Source organism: Bactrocera dorsalis, chromosome 1, assembly GCF_023373825.1.
Source record: "Bactrocera dorsalis isolate Fly_Bdor chromosome 1, ASM2337382v1, whole genome shotgun sequence".
Classification (NCBI taxonomy): domain Eukaryota; kingdom Metazoa; phylum Arthropoda; class Insecta; order Diptera; family Tephritidae; genus Bactrocera; species Bactrocera dorsalis.
The window spans coordinates 81,775,827-81,786,739 of record NC_064303.1 but is presented as its reverse complement, the minus strand read 5'-3'; the positions used below and the strand labels follow the sequence as shown (position 1 = coordinate 81,786,739).

Below are 10,913 nucleotides of genomic sequence, written 5' to 3'. Positions count from 1 at the left end.
AATATAACGGTATACAATTGTGCACTAATAATTCGTTTCAGGTATGGTGCCTTATCACCAAAAGTTTACCCAAATCCTTCCATCCATGCTTTACTCATAAAAGTGTATCTTTGTTCTTATATAACTAATATCAGGATTTTCGAACATCTGACTGACTTTACTCTGTATGAGTGGTGATTGTATGTGAGGCACCTTAGTGAAACCCAGTGATAATTTTTTTAGTTTGTGGCATGATAATAGTGAGCAGATAAAAATTATGTCCGATTTTTTGCCAAATAATCGTCATTTGCGGATGTGTTGGTTTTATTCTTATAGCCAAAGAAAGCTAAAAAGTTTAAGGAATACCAGGAGAGGCATGAAAAAGTGATCCAGTTTTATGACAATGGTTGGGTTCACGTTGCCAAGCCCGTTAGAAGCTACCTGAAAATGCTTAAAATGGAAGTCCTACTAACGGGTGATTTTTTTGAGGTTAGGATTTTCATGCATTAGTATTTGACAGATCACGTGGGATTTCAGACATGGTGTCAAAGAGAAAGATGCTCAGTATGCTTTGACATTTCATCATGAATAGACTTACTAACGAGCAACGCTTGCAAATCATTGAATTTTATTACCAAAATCAGTGTTCGGTTCGAAATGTGTTTTATCGACAAATTTTGTTCAGCGATGAGGCTCATTTCTGGTTGAATGGCTACGTAAATAAGCAAAATTGCCGCATTTGGGGTGAAGAGCAACCAGAAGCCGTTCAAGAAACTGCCCATGCATCCCGAAAAATGCACTGTTTGGTGTGGTTTGTTACGTGGTGGAATCATTGGACCGTATTTTTTTTCAAAGATTCTGGTGGACGCAACGTTACGGTGAATGGCGATCGCTATCGTTCGATGCTAACAAACTTTTTGTTGCCAAAAATGGAAGAACTGAACTTGGTTGACATGTGGTTTCAACAAGATGATGGCGCTACATCGCACACACAGCTCGCGATTCTATGGCCATTTTGAGGGAAAACTTCGGACAACAATTCATCTCAAGAAATGGACCCGTAAGTTGGCCACCAAGATCATGCGATTTAAAACGCCTTTAGACTATTTTTTGTGGGGCTACGTCAAGTCTAAAGTCTACAGAAATAAGCCAGCAACTATTCCAGCTTTGGAAGACAACATTTCCGAAGAAAATTCGGGCTATTCCGGCCGAAATGCTCGAAAAAGTTGCCCAAAATTGGACTTTCCGAATGGACCACCTAAGACGCAGCCGCGGTCAACATTTAAATGAAATTATCTTCAAAAAGTAAATGTCATGAACAATCTAACGTTTCAAATAAAGAACCGATGAGATTTTGCAAATTTTATGCGTTTTTTTTTTTAAAAAAAAGTTATCAAGCTCTTTAAAATCACCCTTTACAAACGCTATGTTCTCCAGATATTGCACTGCTCGATTATTATTTGTTTAGTTCGATGGCACATAGTCTGGCTCAGAAGTAGTTTCACTCACAAAAGGGCTTCGAAAAATGGCTTGATTCTTAGTTAGCAGTTTGCTGTAATGGTATTTGAGCTTTGCTAGAAAGATGACAAAAAATTGTGACTAGCGATGGGCGATACTTCGCATAATTTATTTGCAACATTAGCTTTTCATTTTCATTAAAAAACAAAAAACAAAAAAATGAGAACTTAGTAATAAGTTAATATGTACTCGTAATTGTAATCATGCGAAGTAGTTTTATACGCATTCATATTTTTTTTTTTAATTTACAGATAAAGAAAAATTATATTTCTATAATATTATAAATTTGATTTCAGCTGCTTTTATCTATTTTACAAAATTATCCTTTAAAAAATTGCATGACTTTTGCTAAGGTTATCAGCCGTGTCTCATGTAAGTTTATGTGGCTATTTGCTATCGATTTTTATCTAGCTTATCATATTGAGTGTTATTATTAAATTCACCATGAACCAACACTTTGGATAAAAATTATTGATCAAACTATACAGTTCTGAAATGGTCAAGGTACATACTATATGTAAATAAAAATGTAATGACGCAGTAGCAACGAATTGTAAAATGAGTATAATTGACTGCTTTAAGTTCATTTAATAATTGAACGAAATTGTCTAGACAAATAAAGCGTGTATTAATGTACACAATTATAAACGGCATACTTTGGCATGCAACAATATCTGAGTCTATATCGCGTGCGTATGTGTAGCTCTCATGTGCTTTAAATTGAAGGTCACTCATACGACACGTACGTCAGGTGAACTTGAATATAAATTTAAGTTGAACCCTTTCATTGGCGTTATTGAATTCATAATGTGCAGACATGTTTGTATATAAGTAAATTTACAATAAAGTACAAGTTGAATGAATGTCTGTTATGCTGATGAAAGGAGCTATGTTATCACCTGTGCTTACTTACATATATTAAATATACACAAATACATAAGTATTAAGAGCTGTTAATTTCTGTCATATTAATTTCAAGCCTTAAACTTATTTATGTATAGATATGCATATTTATATTTATATATATACATATATACGCACTGTATGCTTACGGAGCTAGCAGGCACACATTTCTGCTACCAAATTACAATAGAAACGTCTAATCAGCAACAATTTTGTTGATCATGCAAAGTAAATAAACACACGAATACATTGAACAAATACTATCAAGACTCATGTATGCATACAAAAAAATAACTGTGTATTTGATTGAGCATGTGCTCATGCTACGTAGTCTTACGTAATTCTTGTAACTGTCTGCGCTTGTGTGCATGCAAATTTGCACCCATTGAGTGCCACTTCAGAAACCCCAAAAGTAGCAACAATTAGAAAACGAGTAAGAAAACAAAAACTTTACAAAACTTTGCCAATACACGCACACGTACAAATAATATTATGACTATTTTCTTGGAAACTCTTACAATTTCAATGATTACACGCATGGCACACTCACATGAATGAGATGAAAGAATGCATGAATGAACGAACAAGAGCATAAAGAGAAGTGAATAAGCAGACAAAAGTGCCATAGCAGACAAAAGGAACTTCATCCTTGTCGAACGTTGGCACAACAATTCGCCTTAAAACAAAAGAAAATTAAGTAACTGTTCTGAGCACACAGACAAATGAAGTCAGCATATGCACTCAGAAAAATAACAGCTGTGAAGCATAAAGAAATAAAAAATAACATAAAAGGAAAAAAAAAATAGCAAAATGCTTCATAAATATCACCTAATCTAAATTATATTTAAAAAGTAATTAAAATACTATCATGCCATCAAAATAATACTGTTTAATTTTAATTGCCATAAGTCAATTTATTTCCAGTGTCGATTTCAATTCAATTCAAATATCGAACCCTTACAATGCAGTTGGGTAAATGTGTGCTCCTTTGCAAATTTGTTACGAAATTTCGTTAAACTTTTGTATGTGTAAAGTAGAATGAATAATATGCTTAAGAAAATAAGAGAAGCGAGTAGAAAGCTGTGGAGGCATGTCAGCAGAGAAGAAGGGAATGCAGATGAAATTCGATAACGAGCTATGAGATTTCTATTATATCAATTTGTACGTGTAAAACAACTTAAGAGCTAATGATGGTGGTGCCTGATTGTGGTGATTTCGTCACGGATATGTAAGTGTAGAGAACACCATTTCCAACAGTTTATTATATTCATATAGGTAAAGTAGTATATGAATCTAAAGGTATTGGGAGAAAAACAAAACTAAATTGTTACTTGTTTTTATGAAATTTCACACGGGAAGGCTAAATGCAAAAAAAAAAAAATTTTCACATAAGTGAAGACGGAATTTCAATTAACTATTGCAATTATAATGACAAAGTTAAAACTTATAGTGCAATCGATATCATAGTCTCTGTAAAATTTTTTAAAATAGTTTCATAAATCTCTTTTCTCACCAAAATATCCAAATTATTGTTAAATGACTATTTGCATTTCAATTATACAAGTAAGTATCGATATGGAAACAAGTTGTTAGCAAGTAGTCACGATCCCGTTATTATATCAAACAAGAAAAAACGACAACTTCGTTTACAACGACGCTGTACGAGTAAAACCCCCTCAAAAATGCGAAGGTTCCCTACAAGAACTTGCCTTTTTTGTTAAAAATTTAGTTTGTAGGGCAGTCATATGCTATAGTGGATTGAATTAAGATCTTATTTCGGAGATTGTACTGTCGTATCTTCTGAAATAAAAAAGTGTTATCCAGGAAAAGTCTTGTGCAAAATTTCGAGACGGTACATCCGAGACTGAGAAGCTGGTTCTCATTTATGCAGATAGGCAAACGAATATTTCTCCGTTCTTCACCCTAATCACTAATGTATATACATTTATATACTTCATGGGGAGTTGGCTGTTTCTTTTTGGCTGCTACAAATCTCGTCGCAAGCTTACTTTATTTAGAGGTAATTTTGGTAGTTAATTATATAATAAGCTTTGTGATATTACAATGATTAAACGGTAAAAAATCCCTTTAGATAAATTAGAATTCGCTAAAAAAAATGTTACTTTTCGTTTTAGCATAGTACCTAAAGAATTCCAGACTAAATCATTCTCCGTATACTAGTAGTTTAAAACTTATGGAAATACAAACAAACGCTAGTTTTTGCGAAATGTTTGGTGTAGTTAACTAAAAAGTCCTGGTTTGTTTATCGAAATAGTTTAGATTTCCAATTCGAAAATGCTATAAAACCAGTTTTGGGCCTAAAATAACCATTACACTAGGTTATGATTTTGAATTTATAAGAATATTTGTTTATCCTTAACAAGTAAGAAGGGCTGAATTCGGGTGCAACCAAATTTTTTATAATTTTGAAACTTGCAGAAATCAAAGCTAGGGAAAAACATTAAGCTGTAAAACGTCAAACAGAGACTTAAGGGGTTATACCAGTGTGACACTTTCAAAAATTTTTCGATAGCTTATATTTCCATAAATATCCTGTGAAATCGGGAAGGTCGTATCTTGAATATTGTTTGGATGGCAGCTTCCTAAAAAGCGACCGCTCGAAGGTGGAAACATACATATATAAGAGAAACTTTAAACACGTTTTTTTCGAAACGACATTTTTCAAAATTGCTGACATCATAACCCAACGATAAATTGACCCATCGACTTCAAATTAAATCTGCGTATTTTTGAATACATTTACTGACCTACGATCTTTTTGATTGGTTGAAAACTGTCAATTTAGCATTAAAAAAACGGCCATTTTTTCGTAAAAAACGATTTTTTTTTAAATTACGCAATTTTTTTAAGTTTTGATATTTTTCAAAGATCATCACGCCAGCAGTTGGGGCACTCCGAAGACAGCCCATAACTCAGTTATTTTTCAACATGTTTGTAAAAAACAAATCTTAAATTATAGATGAAAATATACCTTATTGCGTTCAAAGTAGTTCGAAATATTCAATTGCGTACTTTCTCTTAAAAAAATTCACGAAAATCGCCTAATTTTTCATGCGTCACACTGGTATAGCCCCTTAAGTGACATAGGAGATGTATACATTAAACTTGTTAGAGGGCGAGGTCACGAAGTCTTAATTTTAGTGCTTACTTATGTCACTTTATATGTTTTCGGTTAATGGCGATTTGTGGTCGTGGCAGTGTTCCGATTACGTTCATCTACGAACTCAAAGAACTAAATAAAAAACCGACGTACCTATTTTCGTCGAAATATTTCAACTTTAACTCCAGTTACAGCTTGCACGGACGGACAGAGAGACAGTCAACCAGATTTCAACGTTTCTTGTCATCCTGATCATATATGTATAAATAACCTTACATCTATCTGGTTTAGTTTTAAGTGATACGTACAACCGTTAGTTGAACAAAACTATAATACTCTGTAGCAACTGGTTGCAAGAGTATAAGAATTATCTTCAAAGCTTGCTTGAATGCATGCTTAAACTAATAGCAAGGTTATTAATACTAAGAATAACTTGTTTAATAATTATTATATTGTTCGAAGGGAATTTGTGTTTGCATTCTTGATTGTGTGTGCTTGTGTTTTTCACTAAAACAAGTGTTAAACTATAAGGTTATTATTATTTTAAAATGCTTTCAACACGATGTAAATAATAGTGGTTGACTCTCAAAAAACTAAAGATAACATAAACCTTATTTAGCAACTCTCTAAATTGCGTGGGTTTTTTCTCGCCGAGTGTATATGTAATAACAAAAATAGATAAAATCTGGTTAATACTACTTCATCTTCAAACATTTAAACATTTTTAAACTTTGCCTTGGCTTTATATCAGGTAACTTGTAAGCTGAGATATCTATACAGTATACATATATATACAATAGTTAAAACTGGTTCACGAAATACCCAAACTCTGAAATGTTCTCTCAATAAATATAGTGATTGATGCAATATGTGGGAAGTGGTGCCGTCTTGTTGAAACCAAATTTCGCCCAGATCTCGAGCTTTGATGGTTACGTTTTCACCGGCATCATATTTGAAGAAATATGGACCGATGATTCCATCGCTACACAAACTACACAAAATTGCTGTTTTTTCTGAATGAAATGGCAGCTCACAGAGCGAAGCGATATCGCTTGGGAAAATCGAGCGGCTTCAGTTCTAGACGTGTAGTTTTCAATAAGGCAATACTGGTTTTTAGTTGGTCTTTTTAACAGCTGTTACTTTATTTAAAGTCAAGGTTTGTCGTTTCATAATTAATAGAGTTACTCCGAAACAAGGTTTGGAAATATTCAATTTATTACCAAAATAATGGTTGGGCTTGCGTAACAAAGTGCGCTGCCTTCAATATTCACTTTGCATAATCGCCCAACAGAGTCAGTAAATCGAGCAACTAGGAATCGGTTTTGCATCATGTTTATTTATCAAAGACGCCGTAGAGGGCGCACCGACCATTTCTGCTTTCGAGGAGATTGTGGAATAATACCCAAATGAATTCACCATTGCGCGAAACGATTGGAGCTGCGCCCATCCAATTTACAAGGTTTTCTGGAAGGATCTTAGTAACTCGTACAAAAATTGAAGCCGAATGAATATAAAGTTGATCTTGTGAGTGTTCGGTGAGTGGGACCGAAAGAGGTGCCAACCGATCCCGATGTGCACAACAAATTTTTATTTAAGGACCAAGCTGACTTTTGGTTAAATGGGTACATTACCGTAAATTGTCGCATTTGGTGTGATGAAAATCCTAAAGCAATTATTGAGGCGCTATCGCATCCTCAAAAGGTAACTGTTTTGTTTGCTCTATGGACACAGAGAATCATTGATCAGTGGAGCCATGATTAATGACTTTTTCGTGCCTGAATTGGAGGATCTTGATTTGGACTACCACTTTTTCAACAAGACATCGCTTTTTGCAATGTAAACAGGGAAATAAACAATTTAATTAAGGAAACTTTTGGTGAGGGTATTATCTCTCGTCGAGGGTCCGTGGAGTAGCTTTCTAGATCGATTTAACACCACTGGACTATTTTTTGTGCAGTTTTGGGAGACAATTGAAGAATTGTAAGGAAATATTCGGTCACTTCCCCATAAAAATTTTTAAGACATAATAGAAAATCTTTGTCTTTATAATAAAGCGAGACTATTGGTAATAACATTCAGTTATATGAGTTTGATTTCATTTTAAAAGCACATGTTAATTTACTCTCTCACATTTTTATTGTGAACATGCAACATTTTATTACAAAGTGTAATCGTTTTGTTCAACTAACGGTTGTGTGCATCACCTGAAATTAATCGAGATAGATATCGCTTTGTATATGTATGTATAAATGATCAGGAGGACGAGACAATCCGATTTCCGATTAGTTCTCTATTCGACCGTCTGTCCATCCGTCTGTCGTGCAAGTGATAACTTTACTAAAAATTAAGATATCTACGAGTACAAGTATTCTTCGTTAAGCTTGTTGAAAATAAGTCATTTTAGCACTTCTTCAAACACTGTGAAAATCCTCTCCCTATTTAACGGTTATCTTGAAACTAGTCAAATAAATCACTGTACACGCATAAGAATTAAATTTAACAATCATGGTAGCAATGAACGGCTTTATTAAAGGAGTTGTCCATCTGTGAATGATATCCTATACCTCAGGAACTACTTGACCGAGTTCAACCAAAATTATGGATGTGAGTTTACCCAAATATTCTTTGCTATAAGTCACTGCGAAAATGATTTACAACCATGTCTACATCATAAGTAACAAACTTTTAAATTTCAACGATATTTCATCTTAGGTCCAAATTTTACCCAAATTGAGTAGATACACTGCTTTTGAAGTTTTAAGCACCTTTCTTAGTTTTTAAATTTTTAAAGTAAGTATGGTATCGGATAGATTAATAGAATCTCACTTAATCCCATTACGTTCCGGAATACTACGTATTCACTGCGCAGTACAAGGCTCAAGAGTTAAGAAGCTTCAACAAATTTTATATTTTTGATTAGAAAACTCAGATCTAGTCTAGAGAACTTTTTAAATACATCTAAGGTACTGCAAGAGTGAATGGAGTGCTGTTTTCGGTATATTAATGCACATATCCTAACCCCAAAGCGTTTCTTTACTCAAACAGTATTTATGTCAGGAAAGTCTCTCTCATTTAACAGTTACCATAATTAACGTATTTATCTAGAAGCAGCAAAATCATGTATAAATTTCCCTATAATATTGTACAAAACTCAAGCGCTGTAATTATAGTTCAAATGTTGTGTAAATTGTTAAGGCAATGTTAAATTTCATTTGGAAATCCTGGTCCGACAAAAACACATCTCTCACTGGAAAATTTTCTCAGCGCTCTCATAATGAAAGCAAACTTTGAACTTTTCTTAAAGCAGCTTCTTCAGGTTCGCTGCATTTAAAACGAAAGCGATTTGCAGACAAAAGACGCAGTGGCTCATATTTGGATTAGAGTTTAGCGAAGGACACTGAAGCTTTGAAACAGAGAGAAAATGAAAGCTATTACATATGTGCACAAGTATATGAGGAGACACGAATGCCGAAATACTTGTACGTTGTTTCGAAGCGCAGCCGATGTTGACTGAATGTGTTTTATACCACCATCACACTATATCGTTCGTTGTGCACGAGTCGTGTGCTCATTTGTATTCGGATCGATTCGTTGTGTGTGTGGAAGACTGTCGCAGGTGAAATTTTACGAATGGAGAGCAAAGCTTTTAGTTGATTACAGCAGTCAGTCCTGTGCGGTTAAGTTTACGGTTTACACGAAGTAACGGTGTATACTAAGCAAACGCGAATACGATAAATGCCAACGAGGACATTTATAAGACAGTGGCGAATAACGAATAAAGGGTACCGTTAAAGACTGCGGAGTGAAGTGTAATAATTTTATTACATCCCACTGTCGCTGGGATGGTTGTGCGGTCGCTTGATGTAAAAACATAAATCTTCATTCAACGAAGCAAGTAAACGCGGATAAAAGTAAATTCTCAAAAGTTGCAGTAATGTGAAATTTCTCTTGTGTACGTTTGTGGCATCCGAAATTACCTTTGTACCAATGTGAATGTTTTGTGTGAAAGAGTGCAAAAGTATGTTTTTGGTGTAAGCAAATAGTACTTGTTTACCTGCAGCACTAAGGTGGCCAGTCTGGGCTTATTCACTTAGCCGTTAGAAAAGTGCCGGCCCCGACAGATTTAAACGTATAAATTATGAATGAAAATAGTGAAGGCAAATATAGCAAAAACAGCGCTCGTAAAGCTAAGTGCGTGACAACAAATAATTTGTTATTGCTTTGTAGTAATGGCGGCGGCGGCTCCGGCTAAGCCAACTCCAGCGGAGATAGCGTTGACGTTAACGCTGACGCTCGTTCCAATTGCGGTTGATGCGCGTACGTCGTGCACGTTGGCTTTGTTGATGGCGTCTGTGGCGGCAGCGATAGCGGCTTAAAACCGCACAACAAACACTCATTCCGCGCAGTTAGTTTGCCAGCCAGTCAGTCAGCTAGCTAACTCGTCTAACTGTCCTAGCTAACTATCGTAGTGCCCTGCGTATGCGGTTGTCGTGCGCTCGTTTATGAATTGTTGCTTCGAATTGCTGATTATTGTCGCTTTGCGTTTGCGGCTGTGTATGTGCGTGTGTGTACGTGTGTGTACGTGTTTAGTTAGCAGCAAGTGCGTGCCACGAGTTTAGTACTTGCCTTTTACGTAAGTGTGCTGGCACGATTTTACGGTGCGAGTAGCCAACGGAAACGGCTTTTTGAGCGTTGTTGCTGTGCGCCTTTTCGTGTATGCGCGGGTGTGATGTGCGGCAGCAATTAGTACAAATATACAGCATTAAATTCAAAGTAAGTGTTTGCCAAAAATTTCTTTAGTTTTAGACTTTGCCATTTGAGTACGAGAATAGAATAAGAATTTTGAATTATTTTTCTTTTAATAAATGTTAATAGCAAATTGTCATATTGTCGTGTCTATTTTAAGCTAAAAATATTGGATCTACAAAAGATTATCAGTTATTGATATGAAAATACCTCTATAGGAAACAACTCTTATGATATTTCTCGAGACAGGGACAGAATAAAACCGTTAAAACTTTTAAATAAGTAAAAAGAGAGAAATATAGACAATTCATCAATTTTTAACAAGTAAAGACGTGATATATTTCCAAAAATCTTCAAAAATTATTTAACAACGAACTTAACGGAATATTTCAATACTCCTTTAGAGTGAACCTTCTGTACCCATTTACGTATTTTAATTGATTAGATGAATGCCGGGTTTATAATAGGGATAGCATGATTTCTAAGTATCATTTCGGTAATTTTTAATATATCTTGATCTGCAACTTTTTTCCATTGCATGTTTACATAGTTATGTTTACAATTTGATCAAGGAAAGATATACGCAACAACAACGTTTTCAAATTATTAAATTTTTAAACAAATTAATAGTTCTCCAGTTGCAGCT

The 10,913-nt window shown here is 34.7% G+C and overlaps 1 protein-coding gene across 1 annotated transcript in view; it reads left to right on the top strand.

Annotated features, from left to right (window-relative positions):
• Positions 1-9,181: 9,181 nt before the first annotated feature.
• The window catches only part of LOC105228637 (uncharacterized), a 63,948-nt gene continuing 62,216 nt past the window's right edge, over positions 9,182-10,913 (top strand). Inside the window, exon 1 of the mRNA XM_049450337.1 lies at positions 9,182-10,294. The gene's annotated coding sequence lies outside the window, so the exon portion shown is untranslated. The remainder of the gene's footprint in view (positions 10,295-10,913) is intronic.